Source organism: Cupressus sempervirens, chromosome 11 (genome assembly GCF_028749045.1).
Source record: "Cupressus sempervirens isolate cs-2001-9-10 chromosome 11, ASM2874904v1, whole genome shotgun sequence".
Lineage (NCBI taxonomy): Eukaryota > Viridiplantae > Streptophyta > Pinopsida > Cupressales > Cupressaceae > Cupressus > Cupressus sempervirens.
The window spans coordinates 261263340-261275350 of NC_143128.1; the positions used below are offsets into that span (position 1 = coordinate 261263340).

The 12011-nt window shown below is 36.9% G+C and overlaps 1 long non-coding RNA gene across 1 annotated transcript; it reads left to right on the forward strand.

Moving 5' to 3' along the window:
• Window positions 1-265: 265 nt before the first annotated feature.
• On the forward strand, window positions 266-2356 carry LOC149529132 (uncharacterized). The gene is made up of 3 exons (XR_016359164.1): window positions 266-329; window positions 2051-2218; window positions 2308-2356. It is a non-coding gene; the product is annotated as an uncharacterized LOC149529132 (long non-coding RNA).
• Window positions 2357-12011: the final 9655 nt, after the last annotated feature.

Here is a 12011-nt window from a genome sequence, read left to right on the forward strand (position 1 = left end):
AAATTAATGATCATTAATAGAAGTGTAAGTTTATTTATTTCTAAAACCAAGTGGAATTTTTTTAATTATGAATCATCATGTTTGTTGCGGGCTGCAATAATGAGGGGAAGAATGGTTCCACAGAGGGAGAGAGAGCTATATAGACTTGGAGAAAACTACGAGTGGGGAGGAGAGTGACAGAAAAAGGAGATTAGAAGGAAGAGTCTTTGTTAAAAACAAAGATTTCGCTGGTTTTGGGATAAGACAACAGTTTTTGGCAAGAAAAGAAAGGATTAGTGATTGCAAAGAAAGTTGGAAAAAAATAGAGCAGAGAATTTGATTTGTTTTGGGTCAGTAATCGAATCCAATAAGGTTCTTTTTACTGTTTTATTACTAATTCCATACATTTGCTGTGAAAATTCTTGCTTATCTTGGACAGTGTTGAAATGTAATCAAATTTTGCTATTATTTTTGAAGTATTGTAAACTGTTGTATATATAATTGAATGCATAGCAGTATAGCTGTATTTGAACTTACATTTCTTTTAGTTTGGAAATAAGACATGTTTATTGTTTTCTTAAGACCCTTTTTACCAAGACATGCATAGAATTGGCGTAAGTAGTAGAAAATTTGAAGCGGTAAAACCTTGATTTGGAAGATTTTTTTGTAGATTCTTCTCTTCCCACATTGCATCTCCAAACACTTTACCAACATTGGATTCCAGATGATCCATATGAGAGTTAGAAACCCTTTGATTTATAGTAAAACCCCCTTTCTCAAGCGGTTTTTTATTCAATATTTGCATGCTTTGTTTGTTGTATTGAACTATTGGGATAACTTCAACCTCACATGAAACTGATAAATGACAACACATTTTTCCTGATCATTGATCTTTCTAGTAATGACCTCGAGCTAGCTGTGTAATTGTTAGATGGCCCTTTTATTATTAAACTATTTGGAAACTTTTTCTTGTGCGGCCTGGATTGCTCGGATTGAGACTTTTGGCTCTCCAAAGTTTATCAGAAATCTATCATGATGCGAGTAAGGCTTCAATCCCACTCCTGCTTCATCCTCAGATGCAAATCTTGAAACGCAAATCTTCAGTCCCGTATCCTCTGAGTTGGATCTGTCCATCGAACTGGTTGATGATGCAACTTTGTGTATATGAATCTATTCATGCCTTTTAAATTATTATTTTTCTGATTCACGCAGACCTGTATATTCTTTGTTTTTTTTTTTTTTTTGAGGAGACCCAACCATTGTATTTAGTGGTTGAGTTATATCATGGACAATAAGACAGGGCATATTATACCTTCCGCTGAATGAGCACAATATTATCTTCACGTTGCGAGCTTGGCATTTTATAGCAGTTTGTGATTGGTGTTGATTTGAATGATCTCTTTAATATGGCATATGATTTTTTATTTTGGATTTTTCTTTCATGTATATATAATTTTTTGGAAGTTTATCTTCATAATGTGCAAGGTTTAGAAGACTTAGTTAGGATGGTCTAAACAAGTAGAAAATATAACTACCATCCCAAGAGAAAACCATGTTTTAGAACATTATTTAGAAACACTAAACATCAATTTAAATGGTAGAATGGATATGTATGGTTACTTGGAGAATAACTAAGTTTTTATTTATTTATTTTATTTTTATTTTTATTTTTTATTCTCACTCTTAAATCTAGTAGAGTTGTTATGTATATGCTATATTGCCAAAGTATTTAATGTTCATTGAGAACCATGAGGTTGTATTGGGAGTAAAAGAAAAAAAATTGATTCTTGGAAAGGGTGCTAAATGTGGGATCAAAGAGGAGGGTAATTTTGGAAAAACTCATATTGTTTTTATTCCTTATATATTACCTACCAGTCTTTTACACTAAACTAGTTCATGATGCTTGGCCAAGCTCGGTAAAACATTTATGCATATGATTGAAATGCATTGGTTATTTTACATTGTTTTCTCTTCCACATCCTTGTGTATGTTTCTACTAGGCATATGTGTAAATAGATTAGACACAAAAGTTGAACCAGATTTTTCTAATTCAATTGTGTCAATTTTCCAGCCTTCTCATGCCAAGGTCAGGTAGTTCTCCTTAATTGGAGAACCTCAAGGAGCTAACCACTCCATGGTTGGGCGGTAAAAGTGCCTGGACCACTCTTTCATCTCATGATAGCGGATGGACATTGTTCCGATGGCTAGGAGATGAGATTACATGTAGATGGATACTAAAGTTTGATGGCATGTTAATTTTATATGATTATGTTATATATGTGTTATATCATACAATGAGCTGATGTTATAATCATGTTTGACATGCAGGATTTACATAGTCTTTACAAAAGATGTCATGTACACCTGATTCATTTTCATGTACACCTGATTCATTTTCCAGCATTTATACTTTGCCTTGTATATGGTATCGATATGTGGTTGACTTTGTATTGCCAAGTATTTTAGAAAAAATTGTAACATGTAATAATGATTGTGATTCCAATTATTCTTGACTAATTGTTGATATGTATAGATTTCCATCTAAAAATGGACAATGAGTTATATAGTTATGTGAAATAAATCGACTTTTGACTTTTCAAATTCTATATATTTTTCGCATATATTTCTGCATTTTGAGGTTGTTTGCATATGTGGCAAATGTTGTAAATTTTGGGTCTTTACACATTTGAATAACAAAATGATACAAGGCACTAGCAAAGGTGAGAAAATCACAATATAAATATTGTGAAACACATACAAATTAGAGGAGACATATCTACCACCTCAAAAGCATAGAATTGAAACTTAGCTAACAATATGAGAAGCATTAAATTCTTCTCCAACATTTGAATCATTTTCCATCTAATGAAAATCAAACCCACAACAAACCATCAGACAAGATGAGGATTATATGCATCCAAATCCATCTCAAAACACACAAATAAGCAAAACAGAAAATGGTTCCTTTTATTTGATGAGCCATGAGAGGTGGTGGCAATATCCAATTGTCTTTCCACAACACATTTGTTTAGGGATGCCTGGGTATCATGCACAATCACCGTTTTTGGTATCCATCTTTTATGCCTGGATATCCATCTTTGCCTTGGATGGATAAAAGCTCCACGTTGTTGCACTTGAAAACTAGAAATACAGAAGAATATTTTTTATTCATTGTATTCACATAATACTGTACAGGCACATATACAATTGTGTGCCAAATGTATAAAGCTACAAGAAAGGAAATAGTTGTAGGAAAGCTACAGGAAAAGAAAGAATAGTTTAGGAAACAGCTATAGGAAAGCTACAAGAAAAGAAAGAATAGTTTAGGAAAGAAAGCTCTTTCAATATTAGAAACAATCTAATATTGCAACACTCCCCCTCAAGTTGGTGCATAGATATCTCACATGCCCAACTTGCCCAAAAACTTTGAGAACACTCGACTTGAAACTGTTTTGGTAAGAATATCAGCCAGCTAATCTTCTGATCAAATCTTAGGTAGCTCCACAATCTTCTCATCCAACTTCTCCTTAATAAAGAATCTATCTATGTCCACATACTTTGTACGATCATGTTGAACCAAATTATGAGCAATATCACATGCTACTTTATTGTCGCAATATAGTTGAGTTGGCTACCTAAGCAGACAACCCAAATCTCTCAGGAGAAGTCTTAACCACAACGCTTCACATACTCCAAGTGTCATACCTCAAAATTCTACCTCCACACTTGATCGTGCAACAACATTCTATTTTTTGCTTCTCCATGTAACAAGATTACCTCCTACAAAGGTAAAATAGCTTGAAGTAGAATGCCTATCATCTACTGCTCCAACCTAGTCAACATCAGTATATGCATCCACACTTTGATAATCATCATTTTTAGTGAATAAAATTCCTTTTCCAAGAGAAGACTTCAGATACCTCAAAATGTGCATAACTACATTCATATGTTACTCTCTAGGATTATGCATAAACTAGCTAACAATACTTAATGCATAGGTAAGGTCTAGCCTTGTGTGTGCTAAGTAAATCAATCTTCCTACGAGTCTCTGGTATCTTCCTTTATCAACTAGTACCTAATTAGACTCAATACATAGCTTCAATCCTTCTTCCATGGGTGTATCAGTGGGTTGACACACTGACATACTAGTTTCCTATAACAAGTCTAAGACATACTTTCTTTGAGACAAAAAGATCCCTTTATCAAATCGAGACACTTCGATCCCAAGGAAATATTTCAAGGGATCTAGATCTTTCATTTCGAATTCTCTGAAGAAGTAATCCTTGAGAGCACTTCTTTCTTCAAGATCATTTCCTATAACTATCATGTCATCCACATACACAATAAGTGCAGTGATCTTACCCTTCTGATGCTTTATGAATAAAGTATGGTCTGAATTGCTTTGATGGTAACCAAAGGCTTTCATTGCCTTCGTGGATCTTTCGAACCATGCCCTTGGAGATTTTTTCAACCCATATAGTGACTTTTTTAATCTGCACACCTTTAGACTATGTACTTCTGGTATCATGCAACCAAGTTGGAATTCCATGTAGACTACTTCAGACAACTCTCCATGTAGAAAGGCATTCTTCACATCAAAATATCGTAATGGCCAACCCAAGTTCATAGCTAGAGACAACAAGACTTGTACTATATTAATTTTAGCTACTGGTGCAAATGTCTTAGTATAATTGATCCTGTAGGTTTGGGTGTACTCTTTTGCCACCAGTCTCACCTTAAAGCATTCAATTGTACCATCTACTTTGTACTTAACAGTATAAACCCACTGACATCCAACTGGTTTCTTTCCTAGTGGACAGTCAACAAGTTCCCAGGTATTATTTTCTTGTAATGATTTCATTTCCTTATTCATAGCAGCTTTCCACCTTGGATTAGCTAAGGCTTCCTACACATTGTTAGGAATAGATATAGTAGATAATTGATTTACAAATGACTAATTTGATTCTGACAAAAAATGGTTAGACACATAATGACTCATAGGATATTTAACTTTACTAGAAAGTTGGGGTTCATATGTGGATTTAGGAATACCTCTAATGAGACGTTGAGGTAGTAGTTTTCTAGATGGTTCAGGAACATCCTTGGTAAGCGATTGGTGTGGTGTCAGGGACTTAGATGGAGGTGGACCCATAGCTTTAGTTTCTGAGTGTTCATCACTACTTTGATCCAAAGTTTCACCTACTTCTTGATTAATAATATCAGTTTCTAGGTGTTCATCACTGCTTTGATCCAAAGTTTCATCTACTTCTTGATTAACAATATTAGAAAGTTACCCTTCTTTAGAGATTTCCAAGCTACCCACATCTTCAAGAATGTGAACATTCACATTTTTAGAGGTGTTATCCACATCTTCAGAGATGTGAGCATCCACATCTTCAAAGGTGTGATCATCATAGTCTAAAATCTGAATTTCCTTTTGGTACTCCCCATGAAGTTTAGGCTCAGAGGAAAAATACATCAAGTCCTCATGAAAAACTACATCCAATGTAATAAGCATTCATTGAGTTGGAGGATGATAGCATCGGTACCCCTTTTGATAAGTAGCATTTCCTAGAAAGACACAGGGTAAGTGCATCGAGTTGTGGTGCCAAATGGGGGGTATAAGTGCACACCTTTTTCTTGAAATCTACAAATTTTGAACTTCAACAAGAATTTGAAGATAGTTACGCTCAAAATTTTAAGATGTGACAAAAACAAAAGTCGTAGTCCTTTGAAACTAGTTTCTAAACTACTAATTTTTTTTCAAAATGGTTTAGTTTTAGGTCATCAAAAAAGGAGGCCACAAAAAATTGGTACTGTTTATTCCAAAAAAATATAACATAGTACAAAGTGTGGCCCCCCTAAAATTTTAACTTTTTTTTTAAAATTCTTTAATCGCTCTAGTCGAAAGTTACTTAACACTATGTAGTTTATCCTAGATTTTTTGGGTAATTTTATAATGTGTTTTTTTTTAATGATTTTTTAACTAGATATATCCCAAAAATGTGAAATATTTGTGTGCTCCCCCTAGAAATAATTGAAAACTAATCTAAAATCAAAAAAAAAAATTTCAAAGTGTGTAGAATGGAGTCTAGTTTCTAAAAAACTAAGTTGTTGCAAAATTTGATGAACGAGCTAAAATCTATAGCCCAATTAGTACATGGTGGTTTTTGACAAAAAATAAACATACATTCAAAAGAAATTATAGATGAAAGGTTTGAAATAGATCAAATTAAAAATAAATCATATGTTTAGATAGCTAACACAAAGACCTATAATGCTATGTAACCTGATCTTATCAATACCCAACCACGAGGAATCTTGAAGGGGAGCACACAAGAAAAAGTAATCATTTTTGGTATGTTTGCTGGAAAACACATCTCAGACCTATTTATAAACTCCAAACCTGTGGATTGGATTTCCAAGGCAAAACCAAGCCTTAGGCTTGGGTTTAATGCAAAGCTTTCAATAGCACGCATGTGCTATTTAACTTTGCGTTCCCAATAGCGCGTGCGTGCTATAGTGCATACGCACTATAGGGTGCATGCACTATCAACACCTAAATTACAAGACAAAACTAGGTTGGGCGGGGGGGGGAGGGAATAGCTATGTGTGTGTGAGAGAGAAAGTAGGGGATGGGAGAGAGAAAGTGAGGAGTAAAGGTGGAAAAGGGAGTATAGGATGGGAGAGAGAGGAAGTGTGAGAGAGTAGGGGTGGTAGAGAGAGTACAGGATGTGAGAGAGAGTAGGGGTGGTAGAGACAGTACAGGATGCGAGAGAGATTAGGTGTGAGAGAGAGTAGGGGTGGCTAAGAGAGAGTGCAGGATGGGGGAGAGAGATTGATAGTAGGGGATGGGAGAGAGAGTATAGGTTGGTAAAGAGAGAGATTGAGAGTAGGGGATGGGGGAGAGAGAGAGAGTAGGAAATGGGAGACGGAGTGGGAGAGGAAGAGCGAGAGAGAGGAGAATGGGAGTGCATGTGTGTGAAAGAGAGAGAGTATGGAATGGGAGAGGGGGGAAGATAGAGTAGCTCGAGAGAGAGTAGGGGATGGAAGAGAGAGTAGGTGATGGGAGAGGGAGTGGGAGAGGGAGAGAGAGGGGGGATAGAAATGTGTGTAAGAGAGAAAGAGAGAGAGACTAGAGGATAGGAGAGAGTGTGAAAATGTAAGAGAGAGTAGGGGGTAGTAGAGAGAGAGTAGAGAGGGGGAGAGAGAGAGAGTGAGAGTGAAAGTGAGAGTGAGTAGGTGGTGGGAGAGGGAGTGGGAGAGGGAGAGAGAGTGAGAGAAAAAGTAGGGGATGGGAGAGGAGACAGGGGGATGGGTGTGTGTGTGTGAAAGAGAGAGAGTAGGGAATGAGAGAGGGGAGAGAGAGATAGAGAGAGTAGGAAATGGCAGAGGGATGGGAGAGCAAGGGAGAGAGTGAGAGAGTGAGAGAGAGAGAGAGAGAGAGAGAGAGAGAGAGAGAGATAGTAGGCAGTGGGAGAGGGAGTGGGAGGGAGAGAGAGGTGGAATGGAAGAGAGTGTGAGAGATTGAGAGAGAGTAGGAGGTGGCAGAGAGAGCTCGTACGGGATGGGGGTGAGAGAGAGAGAGTAGGGGATGGGAGAGAGTGTGAGAGTGTGATAGAGAGTAGGTGATGGCAAAGAGAGCTCGTATGGGATGGAAGAGAGAGAGAGAGTAAGGGATGGGAGAGAGAGAGAGAGACAGTAGAAAGGAAAAGAGAGAACTTGAGAGAGAGAGAGAGAGAGATAGTAGGCAGTAGGAGAGGGAGAGGGAGAGGGAGAGAGATAAGGGGGATGGGAGTGTGTGTGATAGATGTAGAGAGTAAGGGATGGGAGAGAAGAAGAGTGGGAGGATAACTGTGTGTGTGTGTGTGTCTATGAAAGAGAGAGAGTAGGGGATGGGAGAGAGTGTGAGAGTAGGGGGTGGCAGAGAGAGAGTACGATGATGTAGGAGAGAAAGTAGGTGGGAGAGGGAAAGAGAGAGGGGAGTGTGTGTGTGTAAGAGAGACAAAGTAGGGGATGGGAGAGAGTGTGAGAGTGTGAGAGAGTAGGGAATGGGAGAGGAGAGAGAGAGAGTAGGTGATGGGGGAGAGAAAGTAGGTAGTGGGAGAGGGAGAGAGAGAGGGGGGATGGGAGTGTGTGTGTAACAGAGACAGAGTAGGGGATGGGAGAGAGTGTGAGAGTGAGTAGGTGGTGGCAGAGAGAGCTCGTACGGGGATGGGAGAGAGAGTGTGAGATTAGGGGATGGGAGACTGTGAGAGAGAGTAGGGGATGGGAGAGAGAGTGTGTGAGAGTAAGGGATGGCGGAGAGAGAGAGAGAGAGAGAGAGAGAGAGAGAGAGAGAGAGAGAGAGATAGTAGTTGGTAGGAGAGAATGTGAGAGTGTGAGAGTAGGGGGTGGAAGAGAGAGAGTACAACAATGGGGGAGAGAAAGTAGGTGGTGGGAGAGGGAAAGAGAGAGGAGGGATGGGAGAGAGAGTGTGAGAGAGTAGGGGATTGGGAAGAGAAAGTAGGCAGTGGGAGAGGGAGAGAGGGGGGGATGGGAGTGTGTGTGTAAGAGAGACAAAGTAGGGGATGGGAGAGAGTGTGAGAGTGAGTAGGTGGTGGCAAAGAGAGCTCATACAGGATGGGAGAGAGAGAGAGAGAGAGAGAGAGAGAGAGAGAGAGAGTAGAGAGGGAGAGAGAGATAGTAGGCAATAGGAGAGGGAGAGGGAGAGAGAGAGTAGGAAGAGAGAGAGGGTAGGGGATGGGAGAGAGTAGGGAGGATGGGGAGTGATGTGTTTTCACATAGTGTGTATGCACTATAGTGCGTACGTGCTTTATAGTGCATACGCACTATGTGAAATCACCTAAAAATGGTCAAAAAGTAACTTTGGGGCCCATTTCATCCTTTTTTTTCTTTTGGTCTATTATGCACTCTGTTATTCCGATAGAAATCACGAGTTTCAACATAGAAAACACTATTTCAACACTTTTGGAAGCTAGCAAACACCAAATTCAATCATTGGATATGTGATTTGAAGACTTTTTGAATATTCCTTGTATAGAAAAGGTTAATTCAATCTATTTTAAATATTTTTTGTTGATATATAGATACAAATTTGATTATAATTTGACATGTTGTTTAATATATAGTGAATTCATTGAAATTTTTATGTTTGAACGAAATGTTATTTCAAAATGGTTAGAAATTTGACAAGTTATTTGATATATGTTGTGTATTCATTTAAATAATTATAATTTTTATATGTATTTGAATAATTTGTAATTTACACATTTTAAGTAATTCATATGTTTGAATAATTTGACATGTAGAAATCATCATCATGCCAAGGAAGAAACCAAAAACTCAAACAAATGAAGATAGGGAGATAGATTTGGCAATTAAAAGAGATAAAATGAAATTACTACGTGAGCAAAGAAAATTGCAAACCAATAATCAAGAATTGAATTTTGAAGAGAATCAAGAACCACCAGTACAAAGAAACAAAGAGGAAGAATTGAAAAGACAAAGAGAACAAATGATACTATTACGCTCAAGAAGACAATTGAATTGTGAAGCTACACCATCTTCCAATGTTGGAGTCATATCATCCACTACACCATCTTTCAATGTTGAAGTCATATCATCCTCTCATATTGAAGAGACACCAATTTGTAGATCCGATGATATATACACTCCATCATAGGGGCATTTACATCTTATTATAGGGGGGATGGGAGAGAGAGTGTGAGAGAGTAGGGAATATCACCTACTTGATGTCAACTATTTTATGGAAATTTTTCTAATAGGGGCATAACATATCATCAGCACATTATTTGGTCAAACAATTGTGCATCTCAATTCAAGAATGCACGTATGTTCTATTGGTTGAGCAAGATGCACAGATTGTGTAGAATTCAATATATGTGGAATTTCACAGAGGCTAGTCATAGTAAGGGAGAGAAAAATGGTGCAGGTGCATGCATTAAAAGAGTGTTGTCTCATGAAGAACTAAAGTACAAAGATGGAGCAATATTGATAGATGCAAAATCCATCGTCCAATGGTGTAACACCACAATGGGTCCAGGTAAGGAAGGTGAGTCTATGGTTTGTAGATTTTTTTGGTTGATAGATAATACCAACATTGTACCATATCAAGATTGTTGCACACTAACAGGATCTAGTGAGTTACACTCTTTTAGAAGCTCTGATGCAAGTTCATGGAGTATCCACACACGAAAAATGGTATGCTATTGTTCATCATGTGCAGAGGAAAATTGGGATGACTATGAGTTGATTGAATGGGTGGACAAATGGGATATCTGGGTTTTGGACCCAATTGACACCTATCATCCCCCATAAGCGCTGGAAATGGTAGAGATGGATTCATCTATTGACTTTGCTGCTTGTCAAATCTAGTGCAACCTGGTAATATATATATTTATATATCTTTTTAATTTCAATATGTAACTTTATAACTTTTATCCAAGTATTTTCTAAATTAATGATCGCATTTTGTACATTTATCACTGCATGCCATGTTTTTGTTGTTATTGCACCTAAAGGCAATGAATAAGGGACATATTATTATTTGTGTCATTGTGTTGAAGCCAAAAAAAAATTAGATCACTCAGTTATAGATGGTGAAGGTTTAGAGTACCATGTCGGTGTGGTGGTCGTAATAGGCACATGGCTTAGATGATATTCTATGAAGAACCCTAACTTGTGGTTATTCGAGGATTGGCAAATAGAGAGGAAGATTCTTCATTATCCAAACCTCGTTGTTGCATCAAATGTCCACTTGATAAAATATGGTGGAAAACCACATAATAAGATTCTTTGGAAAGTTCGCGAGTCAGACCATGAGGCTATACTTGAGACATTAAAATGTCGAGCAGATCCAGTTGGCTCATTAGATTGAATAGGGAGAGAGGGAGAGAGAGAGAAAGAGGATCAATTGGGTCCAAATACAATGTTACAACCTCTTTCCCAAGACCATTCACATGACTAAGGTGGACCATATTGCTATGATGTGTAAGTGATGAGATTTAGTTTAGATTTGTTTATAATCTAGATACATTATTTGAATTTATATTAGATTCTTTAATAGGACTCATTTTTAGATTAGTCATTTGAATAATTGAAAGTTTAGAATTTGTTTTTTAGAACAAAATGTAATGAAAGAACATGAATATTGTTAGAGTGTGAATTTTTTTTGATGTAAAGTCATGATTGTGTGCATGTAACCAGAAACTTCAAACTAGCGAAAGCAAGGATACAATGGGAGAAGTTTTCAATACTCATCAAGAAAGGGTTATCATATAACTTAGAAAGCAAGAATTTCTACAGATGGATAATTCTTAATGACAAGCCAAATTCAATTTTTTTCATTCTCTAATTTTAGTGGATTAATCTTATCTTAGATTTTTTACCGTGCTAATTCTTCATTTGTAGGTCACCAAAGAAGAGGGCTAATAAAGTTGGCGCACAAGTGATAAAGGGTATTATGCCAAAATCATCTATGAAATGGTATTATCAATTCACATCCTCAATATTTATTAGTGTTCTTTGTTCAAGTACCATTGTATGTTAATCATCTTATGCCTGGAATTATAGAGGATCACAATCATCAAAAAGTAAGAAGGAAAATAGGTCTTGATCTGATGATAATGGGGCTATGATAGATATAGTTCTCTCTAAGGATTTGACAAAATGTATATTGATGGATTTGACAAGAATTAAAAGTATACAAACAATCAATTTAGTCTTCCATAAAATGGTTCTTATATTAACAACTTTTACTATATTTATTGATTTTGTTCCAACATTTAATGTGATTTAAGTGATGCAGGTATATATTGGGTAGGTTCAGCGTATGCTTTGAATGATTTATCCATGATCATCATGAGATGACCATCTCAAAATTGTTTATTGAGCTCATTTTCCTGGATACAAGACTAATTTACTCTTATTTTTCTTCCAAACCATGGTTGCTTGTAATAGATACCCAAGAATACTTGCAATCATTGCATTCCAATTTGTTGGACTTTGAC